Genomic DNA, 14,005 nt, shown 5'->3' with positions numbered 1-14,005 from the left:
CACTGGTTCTGACGCGGGACTTTATTGGAGATCGCGCGTCTCGACGCCGTCCGATGAGAATCATGTTGCGACTGTGCAACAACGAAATATACTTTTATGAATCTCAAATCTCAACCTGGTACCTGATATTACTGTATTTGTGAGATACACTTGATTATATTGTTGATGGCTTCAAAGTTTTCTTCATATCAATTGGTCGTAAACCGGATTGATATTACGATACATATAAAACAGGGTTTTCTGAACTTCCTGTTCTATTATGACCTCGAAACAACAAACTAGCAATCGGCCATGACTTGAAGAGTCGTTCAGAAGAATAGATTCGGTCGAAATGTAAGTTGTTCTGTAACCCATTGGAATTATTGGTATATATAGAAATAGCAATTTTACTTTGCCCAGCAGACGAGTTTTTTTCTGCTTCACCGTTTGCTTCTACTGCTCCCCAAGCTCCTGTAGTTTCAAGCGTGCAATAATTGAAAGGACTGAGTCATAGGCAAGATGATCCACGATACTGCTTATTTATATTCATATTTTTCGGAATGAAGTATGTGTGTGAAGAGTAAGTGATGCTTCAGTTGGTGGAGATTTTGAAATGGGTTTGTTGGCCTAAGTCTGTCATCAATGGTTGATTAGATTTTTCTCTTCTGTTTCTGCTATTGGATAATTTATCAAAAATATTTAATAATTCTAGATATAAAGAAGGTAATTCAATTTATTTAAAGTCTATATTTTTGGTGAAATGTTGTTGAATATTGTAAGCTATTTATGTTTGTAAATTAACCATGATTTGTTGATAGCAACACCAAACTAATGAATAAACATCAGTACGTAACTGTGATTCATTACGATTAAACATGAATTGTGTCTGTTGGTTAATTTGTCTATTTGTTAATTCATAATTAATTATTCTTTCAATCTAATAAACAGAAGATTTCTATTTCTATTTTATAAATTTTTGTGGAGTTGTTTCAATTTTTTCAAAACAATGTCAAAAAAAGCTTTGATCATAAAAATGGGATTCACAATTTTTTAGATCATTAATTGACGATAAAGATAAATTCGAGATAAGTTATTTTGTAGCCGTTGTTTACAAAGTATTAATTTTATGGATCAAACATGTGCATTGATGTTTCGTGGTCTACATGAAAGTAATAAACTAATCTGTGTAACCAATGGAGAACTTGATGAAATTTTTTTTTAAACAAAGATCAAAAGTTTTAACTAGTTCAAAGAAATTGAGTTACTTTGTTGTTTAATTTTGAAACTGTAAGTATAACAATTCAATGGAAGTATTTTTTGGTTTAAATTTTCTTGAAAGAAGCATTGAATAGAGTGTTATATTCTTTTTTCACTTTTTGTTTAATTATTCACTTAGATTAAAAACTTTGACCGATCAACCCATTTCGTGCTCCCACCAACTGGACTATTGTGTTTAACAAAGAAAAGCAATTGATATGATGTCACATTTTTTATGCTAATTTTAACTTCAACAATGTTTGACTTAAATATTAGCAAAGTCAGAAAAACCTTCGTTATGAAATGGATATCAAATATTTTCACATAATTTTGAAAAGTAAATAATTAAACTACTGATTGAAATGAAGGGATGATAAGGAGAACATAGAAGATGGTGAATAGTTCATTGATGCTGTCTATATTTTTGTGGTGCATATTAATGTGGAATACTTGATTCTATAATATTTATTCACAAATTAGAATATTAAAAAAGTCATTAAAAGTTTCATAAATGTTATAATTTAATTGTGGTTTTAGACATTTTTTTAAAGCTATAAAATGTTCTTTTTATAGCTCCACTATTTTAATGAGATAAGTTGAATAGAATCACCATATTTAATAAAGCCTGCATTTTTAGAAGTTTTTGTTAACTTTGTAAAGTTAAAAGTTGATCTCCAAAATTCACCAAAAATTCATTGGTACAAAAAACAAAAAATGAGTAATTATTTTTAAGTACCAGTTATTTTATGGTTTGTAAAATTGTCTGATTATCTTTAGCAAAACAAATTAATTACAACTTTTTCCACAGAAATATCTTGATCACTTATAACCAGTCTAGTTGTTTGAAAATATTTAATTTTTTATCCTCTAGCGTAAAGTAATTAACAAAATTCTATATAACCTCAACACAAAGTTTTTTCCAGCGTTATTTTCAATAGCACTGGCGATTTATTTTTAATTATAAAAACACTTAGACATAAAAATATATGAAATAAAATTAATTAAAGAAATTTTGTTTTGATTAGCCTTTACTACGTTCAGTGTTATTTTAAACTTTTCATTTCAATTAAATTTTAACAAAAAATTTAAAACTGTTTAAAAAAAAAATAGTGTTGGATAATTTTGCTCTTCAAACATGTCAGTATATTGAGGAATAGAAACTTAGAATTCCTTGTGTTTACAAATAAATTAATTATTATTTACTTAACGAAGCATTAATCACAGATTAAAAAGTATACTAAATCAATATTTACCATTCCACCCAATGTTTTTAAACAATATTTATTGGTTACAAGTTGTGCAATCGATAAAAAAATGAACAAATTTAAAGTTCTCCTTTCAGCTTCAAAAATAATTATTACGAATTGATACTAAGAAACAAAATAAATCTGTGATCTCTAATGATAAAACAAATTACACTTCATGTAATTAATGTGATGTTTTGTCCTTTAATTGCAGTTTCGTAATAGCAGTTCGTTCACTTCTAACAACGACGAAGATAAACAATTAACACAAGAGGATAACGGTCGACTTCACAATGCCAGTTTACCTAATAAGTAATTTAATAAACTGATCTTGACTGTAATTGCATAAGGATGTTCCTTAAATGTCTTCAGGTAACCTAATTTATCTTGGTCTAAAATTAAATTTCATTCGACAAAAGACTTGCATGTCGATATCCTGAAATTAAATAAACGCTGCTTAACATTAACAATTTATTTAACGTTCACCAGTACATTCATGAAAAGTACCTCACGATTAATTATATTTGAATAAAATATAATCCATGCTGAAATGAAATCAATGTAGATTCAAAAATATTTTCATACTAAATACACTTTCGAATAAATTGATTTCAATAAAAATATGTTAACTCGATTTATTTCTAGAATATTATTTTACGTGTGTATCGAACATAATATTAAAAAGCTATAGGGATATTTTATTACAAAAAAATGATGGACTTAATGAAATTCCAGCCAGGTCGGCACAAAATGCTTGAATGCTCTTTCACATGATAGATTCTCATATACGAATCTTATTTTGATTCTCCGGGATTTGGGTAAAATAAATCACAAGAAATAAAAGCTGGGACATTTGGATATTTATATTATAATAGAGCTCGAGAAAATCCAGACTTACAAAAGAGTATAGGAGTCTATTTTTTAGTTTATTAATATAAATGTCAAAATAACGTGCCACGATAATAATTTATTGATAGAATAAAATAAGGACAAAAAATCTTCTGTGGAGTAAAAGCAGTTTGTTTTGTTATTTATTTTGGTCAACTTGATGCAAAACTATACGGAGAGAATTTTTTTATTAAATGCAAGTGCAAAAATGACAAGTGCACCCGAGTTAAAATATAATACATAAATGTATTCTTTACATACTATTCCCATCCTTTCTATCCTAGATTCAATCTTTTTATCTTAATATTATTCATTTTCATTTTTTAAGTAGAAGAAATTAGGATATAGACAGAATAGTCTGATTTCAACCTCATAAATTGACTTGCTTATGCATAGAAGTTCTTATGGAAATAGTTAAAATAAGGTTACGATTCATATAATGGATTAATTTTCCAAAAATTATTATATTTATTAAAAATTGAATTGTCTCAAATTATTCGTTAAAACCTAATAATGAATTGAATAAAATTGCTCTTTCGAATATGAACATGATCAATATTGTAATAACTCCCATAATAGTCATACTTTTTCGATAATTCATAATTCTAAGTATGAAATAAAAGTAAGATGAAGCTAAGGTAAAAAATAATAAAACTAGAATAAGTTTAGGATAAAATTGGAAAATTTTCATCCTACGGAAATACTGATGTGTTGCGTATTCTAAATTTCTTCAAGAACTCGAAATTTACTATCGAATAGAAATATTTTTACTTCTAAATTTCGAAACGTGCACTTGTCATTTTTGCATTTACACTTAGTGAAAAAATTCTCTGCGTGTACTTGTAAGGATGGTATGTAAAAATGGTGATTTAATTCTGCAACAAATAAAATAAGATTTCAGTATGTGATATGATAAAATATCAAGTGTCAACGATCATTTAACTATAGCGTTAACATTTTGAGATTCTATGTTCCTGTATTAAGGGAAAGATAACGTTAGTAATACTTTGAAGGAAAAAACTTGTCATCTTGATTGAGCAATCATTTACTTTTCAATGTGAGCAATAAAGAAATCTATCAACCTAGAGTCTCTGTTGTTGAAGAACTTGTAGTATAAATAATTAATTATTTTTCTTTCGTTTTAATAAATTTATTGTTTCTGTTGAAAAAATGATGGGATTGTTGTGGCGATACACAATGAGCTGATAAGTTATAAAGATAAATGGAAAAAATAACTAACAACAAAGAGAGTTCATGACCTTATAAATACATAGTTCAAAAACATATAGATCGTCATGTGTGGTCAAACTTCCAGTGAATGTAAATTTCACTTTCTGTACTCGTGAATTCGAGTCTCAAAGTGCGGGAGAGACATAGAGAACTTGGTAAAATTATCTTTCCTGTGCGTCTTCTCCATCGTATAAATGACATAAGAAGAAGACAATTGCGAAGATTGAACATAAAATGCAATCGTCAGCAGTGAAGGCAACTCTTAGAATAAAGGAAAAAAGTCTTTTACGGTTAACTTTTCTCGAACTATACTTTAACTAAATTGTCACAATTCCGATGAATAAATCTATATTATTTTTTGTAATAGAGTAAAGCGAGAAACAAGTATATGCAAACGGGAAATATGCATTGCGATGTTTTTTTCAAATATTAAAAAGACTAAATTTTTCAAGAAAAAAAGGATGCTTAATTAAAATTTATTAGTTTTTCATTCAATATTTTAAGTAATGAAACAATACTCTTTTCTAAATACATTTCCAAGGATATGATTGTTCAAAATTGTAGACAATATAAATATAATTCAATAAAGTAACTACCGTTAAGTATGTTTTTTATAGCCCATTTTAACGAAAGAATTACTATTGTAATTCTTTAAAATAAATGCAGCTGCTGTCTCTAAGCGTAGAATAAAATGGGTATGAAGACATTTTCTTGTATGCAATGTGTACGAGTAAGTGCTGGAAATTTTTGTATACGTGGGAATGAAGTGCCAGTTAAGAAATTCAGAAACCAGAAAGAAATTGATCCAATCATGACCCTAGCTTAGCGAATTATACATCAATTATCGATCGATACTTGGTCAATTAACTTGATACGATTAGATCAAATCAATTAGAGTGTTTGATTGTAATACAACGTGTAAGAGTGTCGTCTTATCATTACACTTTGTTAGGTAAAACAGTTTATTATTCTTCCGTTCAAATAAATGTAATTATAATAATTTTTCGTAATGTTTTGTTCTTTATATTGAATTGACAAAATTCAGTCATATCATTTATTAACAAAAACGACAAAAATATTCTTCTCATGGTAAAAAATTTAGTTAAATGAAATCGTGTGTACATCTATACGCCTGTAGAAAATTGTATATTTCGTATCAAGGGAGTAAAATATAGCATTTCTTCTGCGAGAAAAAGTTTGTCCCGAGCTGAAGGCGAGGGATGAAATCTCGCGCATAGAAGTACTATATGTTTATTCCCATTGTGTGAATACATCTTTTTGTCATATTGTCACGAAAATTTCGATTTTATTCTCAGTTCAGAGGTTAGTAAAGCGAGACGTTCTGCCTTGTAGAAAAGGACAACATGCGTGTGAGCATGCGCACAAACAAATTTTGTTATTTCATGCAAGGAAGAAACGTTGGGCTTTACTGCCTCTGAACAGGGAGTAAAATCGAATTTGACGTGGGGGTATGACAAAAATTGATTTATCATTAGCTGATTCCCACGACTTTGTCCGTGTAATGCGCATAATTACATTACAGATACGTATTGTTTTGTGATGATATTGAAAGAAAAGTAATAAATTTATACGTATTTCAGCAGGCGATTTAATTTCTGCTCCTTTACAACGATTTAATTGTTATAACCAAAAAAAGTATGTTTCTGTCATACGGGCGGGGAAAGTTTACTTTTCCGTTAGAGAGGGGTTGAACTTTCCACACAGGTATGACGAAAAATCATATCCAACCCTAGGGAGGAAAATTAGACTATCCTAAACCACCTTCGCCTTCGGCTCGGGTTGTAGTTTTGTACACGGTCTAAGCTAGTCTGCTTGCCCTCCCTAGATGTGAAATGTATTATTTTATTCATGTTATATAGTCAGTAAGTTTTCTTTGTTAAAAAAAAAACTTTCGGTTGTTGGAACTCTGATTCATTGCACAGCTCCTGTTCTCGTGTGTATGAAAAAAATATATTATATAATATGAAATAAGATGTGTTTTAAATAGAGACTACAACTTTTTGTTTGTTTAAATAAACCATTTTTCTCGACAGTTCAAGCATAACAAAATTCTCTCCAACAAAAAATTAAATTTTAGGCAGTAAAAACATAACAAGGAAAGTTGTGCTGGACAGCGAAACTGATATGAGGATTTATCCATTGTTATTTTTTATTGGAATTTGGAATAGTCGTTGTCACCGATATTCTAGGTTTTAAAAGTTTTTGATATTCGTTTTTTATGATTGGCGTCAAGATTTGGGAACTGTCAATAACTCGAGTTACACCAATAATAATCGTTTTACTGGCAATATTTCTAAAAAGAAAGAAGCTACCCTGCATTTAATATTTGTAGTTAAAGCCCAACCTATTTTGAATGTATTCAATGAAGTTCAAGTCATTGCTTTTCATTCTATGTGACTTTCAAATTGGTATTTTCATTGAAAAATCATTTCTTTTTAAAGATTGCAAAGCGAACAAACTTTTTGTAAAAATATCGTGAGCTCTTAAATATTATCTGATTTGATATTGCAAAGAAATTTTGTAAATGGTTACTACTATTTGATATCACATAATATAACTGAACCACTTTCTCATTATTTGATGCCATTAAATCCTTCACCATTATTTCACATCCCTTTAACTAAAGCATTTATATCTTTGAACTATTGTTGTTTACTTTTATATTATTAGTATTTTAATTATCTGTTTGAATTATATAATTCATGATACCTAAAAGTTTAAATTTGTCATAACTGTTATAATATTCTACATTTTCTAAGAGGATGAGCTTAAAATTTACACGAAGAAAAAAGAGACTATTTACTCTTAGTATGAAGTAAAAATAGAAACAAATTTACAAAGTTGAGTTAAATTTACTTGAAGTAAATAAGTCACTATAAATTTATCATTCAAAACTTCATTTACTCAATCTATTGTTATGTTACTAATTATGTGACATTGATTGTTTACAATGAATAAGAGATTTTCTTTTCTTCAATTTTCCTGTTTTTTCGGTATATTTCTAAATAAATCTGACTTTTCTTTCGAGGAAAATATAGTTTCTTCAACCTCAACATAAGAAACGCATTAGCAAATTGAAATATATTCATGGACTTAGATTGAAAAAATGAATAAATATTATAAAATATTTGTATTTTGCCATCTAATGACTATTAGACTAACGACAGTTTTATAAGTTGTTGACGTTGCTTGACGATTAGAATGTTTATAGCAACGAGGGGAGAGTTTGTTTATCTCAATCTTTAATCAACTTTTTCATTATTTATTAATTTTCTGAAGTTATTATTCGGACTTATTTTACAATATTAAAAAGCCAAATAATCATACTCTAATCGAATGAATGTATCAATGCATTTTTATCATTCGTATAGGTGAAACTAAGAAATTTGTTAAGACGTATTGAAAACTTATTTTCACTATTCCGATTCAAATCTTATCGAGTAAGACACATATATACTATACAACCGTCTTTACAATAGAGTCGGGCTTAAAGTTAGCTAATCTCTTTAACACTAAGAAATACGTTAAGATTTAGTGAGATCGGTTGTAATTGAAGTCTCAAAAATTAATTACATGCAACGCTCATTAATCTTAATATGCGCATCTAAAACAGACTGAAATTTATTGGGTCCCTAATAGAAGCATTTACCTTAATACACTTCTGCTTGTGGATGAAGCTACGTAGTGTTGTGTCTGATGTACATTCGATTAAATGTACATATAGTGTGTGAATTTTGAGTCAAATACATATTCGCTTGCAAAAATTTATTCTAGAATTTTTACCGCTTGAATAAAAATTTATTTTTAAAAAAACTATTTGCGAGATTGTAACTTTATTGTTTTTTAATATAATTGATTTTGCAAATCCCGAATTTTGACATATCTCCACGTTTCAAGGTCCCTAGAGTCGAATACAATTGTTTTTGGGCGTTTGTGTGTGTGTGTGTTCGTATGTGCGTTCGGAATTATTTTTTGTCTCGATTATCTCGAGAACAAAAAATGATATTGACGTGGGACCAATTGTATTCGGTACATAGGTGTTTGTTTCATAGTAAAATTAGTGACAATGTTCTGGTTGTATTAATATATATATAGATGACATGTTGATAGTCTCAGTAGATAAATACCGTGTCTTTAAATTGGAAGAAACATTGCTTGAAGATTTCGGAATGACGGATTTTGGATGAGCAAAATATTGTTTGGGGTTAGAAATTGATCAACATTTTAACAAAGTCGTTGACACGGAGTAGTTATTAGTTAGTTTGCTAACGATTTTTTAGTTAAAAAAAAATGTCCCATGTAATGATTGCAATTGTTATTGACAATTGAAAACGAAATCTACGCAATATATACGATTTTTTCCTACGGCATATTTTTTCTTTTACTAAGAAAAAAATTGTTTACCATGTATCACATTATACACTTGCTGCGGATCATAATGTGCTTCTGCGCATGTACGGAAGTATTATAAAAAGAATTGGTTTTGCACATTCGGGGTTCTTTTCCTCAGATTTTTTCCTTGTGCCATCGAGTATCGATCATGGAAGAACATAGAAATAGAAAGTGTTTGTTATTCCAACTAAAACTTTTAAAACCAGAAGAGATTTTATATTTTTTAATTAAAAGAACGTTAAAATTTTCATTAAAAATAATTAATGTTAATGTATCAATTTATTTTTATTTTTCATTTTATTTGATTTTTTTTTGTCTTTGTTAATTTATTTATTAAAAATAATGGTACCAAGTAAGCCAGGAGACAAACTTAAAACTCATTGTAGATTGCTGATAGTCCCCGAAATCTGTACTAATACATTAATTTCAAGTGTCTGTCTGTACACCAGTTATTCTAAAATTCATTAAAACTCTTACTCGATGCAAACGAATTTTTATTCTTTTTTGAAATGAAACAAAGAACGTATTTTTCTTTACTTTTTTTCCAAAAAAAAGATTTATTTAACAGACATTAAAACTTTTTATAGTACTTACATGCACTTCATTTATTCAAAATGATAATAATGAACTTGTTTCTATAAATGATGAGGTTTGAAAAGCGTATGAAGTTTCTTTCTTAATAAATTGAAGTATTTATTAAACCAAAAAAATTTCTCAAGTCTTTATTCCATCCTTCACTTTCTATAAAAAAACGTCCATCGATATAATTATCGATTTATCACAAGAAGTCTATACTCGCTTCATTAAAGTTTATGAAAACTTTTGAGAAATATCAAGTAACACAATATTCTCATAAAAAACGTAATATCAGATTTCTTTTTTATCACTAGACGATATCAACGACTGAGGCACCAATGAGCGCTGCTTTTATTAGAATTAAAATTTTATTGATAGCAACCATATCTCAGATTCATCTCGTATGAAGTTAAAACACGCAACTTAAACTTTTATAATCTTCCAGCGAATTTTGGATAATTATTTTCTAAGATTTAACTCTGTAAAATAAGTGGAATACCTGTGGCAATATACGAGACTTGAAAAGGAGAAGTTTAAGTAAAGTAGAGTAAAGATATAAATTCGATGCGTTCTACTTAATTGGATTCGTCGGCATGAGTAATAGTATGCCTGATTCGAATGAATAAATTTTACTTCTCTATTCTGAATGCCACATCGTCATATCGAATGTATTCTTTTGTGGAAGTTATTTTGTCACAAAGTTACAGGGTTGATATTTCATTTATGATGATAAAGATTTTCAATCACTTTTGAAAATTCAAACTTTACACACATAGAGAAAAAGACAGACTAAATACGAAAGGTCAATACACCGCTCCTTGTCCTTTTTCATCGTTCCTATCTTTCGTTTTTAGTCAATGACCCTAGTGACTTTCCTCTATCATTTTACCTTGATTCCTCTCGGGGGTCGTAAGTCATCTCGTTTATATATTGACACTCGAGCTGTAACGTATGTGACTATGGTAGATTTGCACGCGGTCGTTTCTAACTATTCTTCGTAGTGTGGTGGTGTGTTGACGAGACTAGCAGCTGCTATGAACTCCAATGGTGATTGGTCGACACTGTCACTAACGATATATCGTAAATCGCGGTGTGTATAACATTAACATTGAATTGCTCGTATTTTCAAGTTCTATCTAATGCATGTCAGAGAAACTGATTGCTTTTTATATTTGGGATTCTCTAGATAAACAGCTGACCTCATCGATATCTGGCTTTCTCTAAATTAGATGATTACTTCACTATGAAATACGATCAGTTTCAAATAACTTGACTTTCAAATCGATGATTTGCAGATTGCTACCGGCAAAAGCTGCTATGAAACTTTAAATCTGTCATCACTTAGAAGTAACATCCAATCTTTTTTATCTTGGATAAAATGAAGATAAAAAACTGAGTTCTTATATAAGAAGTAATGCATACAGCTTTTGTAGTATATATATTTAGAAAAATGAAATCCGGTTGATAAAGAATAAATAAAAAAGTTTCAGAAATAAATAAAAAAACTTTATAAACGCATGATTGGGTAATTATTTAGTTTAGGTTGCATACCCCCGATTTCCTTAAAATTTTAGTATGTTGTAAAGAAAATTATGCTGATTAATTTGATATATATATATATATATATATATATATATATATATATATATATATATGGGGCGCGGAAAACATTCCTTCACATACTTTTGCAAGGTTGAAGGTTCGATAATAACGTGCATTAGATTTTATCTCAGTAGCACTTTATTCGATCATAATGATGTCATCACGCAAGAATTTGCACAACACATCAATTTCTTTGTTTACATTTTTTTGTTATTGTCTGCTTCTATGATTTGCTTCAAAATTTTAGTCAAAAATTTAGAAATATGATAAATATTTTATTAGTTGAAATATTGAAGCGAATATGATCACACAACATCAATTTTTGGAGCTCGCTGGTGATTATATTAGTCGTAACTAATTATATTTAATGTTGGAGAGGATTGACGGTGGGGGAGGGGGGGGGGTAAAAAACTGGTCTAAATTTTTAACAGCCCCCTCCTCTCCCCCGCCCACCCTCAATCCTCTCCATCGTCAAGTATTTATAAAATACCAACTATTCAAGATAGTGTACATTTCCCAATTTTCAAACCTTAAAAACTATGTGAAGAAATGTTTTCCGCGCCCAACATATATATATTCTTATTCAGCATAAAAAACTGTATAACATTTTTTCATATCTATTAAAGTTCTCGAAAAGAATGAGAACAAACATGAAAAAATGCATAAAAGCGTTTAAAGGGTGATTTCAACCCTTGCTCGGTGTCGGAGCTCATTTTTTTTTAGGGGAAACTAATTCTACATCCCCTACAAATATTCTATTAAAATTTCATCCATTTCAAGATTTCCCGATTTAAAATCTAATATGACTGGACTAATGATCAAATGAAATTTAAAGATCATGTAGGGTCAATTTGATTGAAAAGTGAAAGTATTCGATTTCGTTCCAACACTCTTCAATCTTTTTTCATGGTATTTAATACCTACAAAATTGTTTCCTCATTTGAAGAGGATAATACTGAATTAGTAGAAACTCTACACATCACTGAATCTAACTAAAAATTTACAGTTCCAAGGTATTTGATTTCAATTATGCTCATTCAGCTTATATATAAATATATATATATAAATAAATATTTATATATATAATATATATATATATATGTACATATATGTACATACATATATGTACATATATATATATATGTACATATATGTACATACATATATGTACATATATATATATATATGTACAATGTATGTTTTGGGACCCAACTAGATAAAATCAGTAAAATATCGGAAAAAGCCTTCTAAACCTGGAATACAGTCAATTTTAGAGTATAAACAATTAAATGAATAATTATAACGAATTAATTATTAAATGTATGTTTTACGGACTCATCAATAATCCGTATGCATTGGAGACTGTCGCTAGAATAAACATTTAATACATAATTGGAGACTGTCCCCCGAAATATACATGTATAGATTGGGGACAGTTCCCAAAATATACATGTATAGATTAGGGACAGTCCCTAAAATATACATTTTATTAATTACAAGTTAATACTATGATTGGATTGAATGTATATTTCAGAGTCTGTCTCCAAAATATACAAGTATAGATTGGGGACAGTCCTCGAAGTATACACTTAAGTAACTACAAACAAATGCTATGAACGGATTTAATGTATCCCTTGGAGACTGTCTCCAAAATAACATTTGTCTGTATACAGTACAGGCTAATACTATGATTGGATTGAATGTATATTTCAGAGTCTGTCTCCAAAATATACAAGTATAGATTGGGGACAGTCCTCGAAGTATACACTTAAGTAATTACAAACAAATGCTATGAACGGATTCAATATATCTTTTGGAGACTGTCTCCAAAATAACATTTGTCTGTATACAGTACAGGCTAATACTATGATTGGATTGAATGTATATTTCAGAGTCTGTCTCCAAAATATACAAGTATAGATTGGGGACAGTCCTCGAAGTATACACTTAAGTAATTACAAACAAATGCTATGAACGGATTCAATATATCTTTTGGAGACTGTCTCCAAAATAACATTTGTCTGTATACAGTACAGGCTAATACTATGATTGGATTGAATGTATATTTCAGAGTCTGTCTCCAAAATATACAAGTATAGATTGGGGACAGTCCTCGAAGTATACACTTAAGTAATTACAAACAAATGCTATGAACGGATTCAATATATCTTTTGGAGACTGTCTCCAAAATAACATTTGTCTGTATACAGTACAGGCTAATACTATGATTGGATTGAATGTATATTTCAGAGTCTGTCTCCAAAATATACAAGTATAGATTGGGGACAGTCCTCGAAGTATACACTTAAGTAATTACAAACAAATGCTATGAACGGATTCAATATATCTTTTGGAGACTGTCTCCAAAATAACATTTGTCTGTATACAGTACAGGCTAATACTATGATTGGATTGAATGTATATTTCAGAGTCTGTCTCCAAAATATACAAGTATAGATTGGGGACAGTCCTCGAAGTATACACTTAAGTAATTACAAACAAATGCTATGAACGGATTCAATATATCTTTTGGAGACTGTCTCCAAAATAACATTTGTCTGTATACGATCCAAGCTAACGTTATAATTGGATTAAATGTATATTTAGGAGACTGTCTCCAAAATATACAAGTATAGATTGGGGACAGTCCTCGAAGTATACACTTGAGTAATTACAAACAAATGCTATGAACGGATTCAATATATCTTTTGGAGACTGTCTCCAAAATAACATTTGTCTGTATACAGTACAGGCTAATACTATGATTGGATTGAATGTATATTTCAGAGTCTGTCTCCAAAATATACAAGTATAGA

Source organism: Chelonus insularis, unplaced genomic scaffold (assembly GCF_013357705.1).
Source record: "Chelonus insularis isolate UGA/USDA-ARS -01 unplaced genomic scaffold, ASM1335770v1 contig_356_pilon, whole genome shotgun sequence".
Lineage (NCBI taxonomy): Eukaryota > Metazoa > Arthropoda > Insecta > Hymenoptera > Braconidae > Chelonus > Chelonus insularis.
This window is presented reverse-complemented; position numbering follows the sequence as displayed.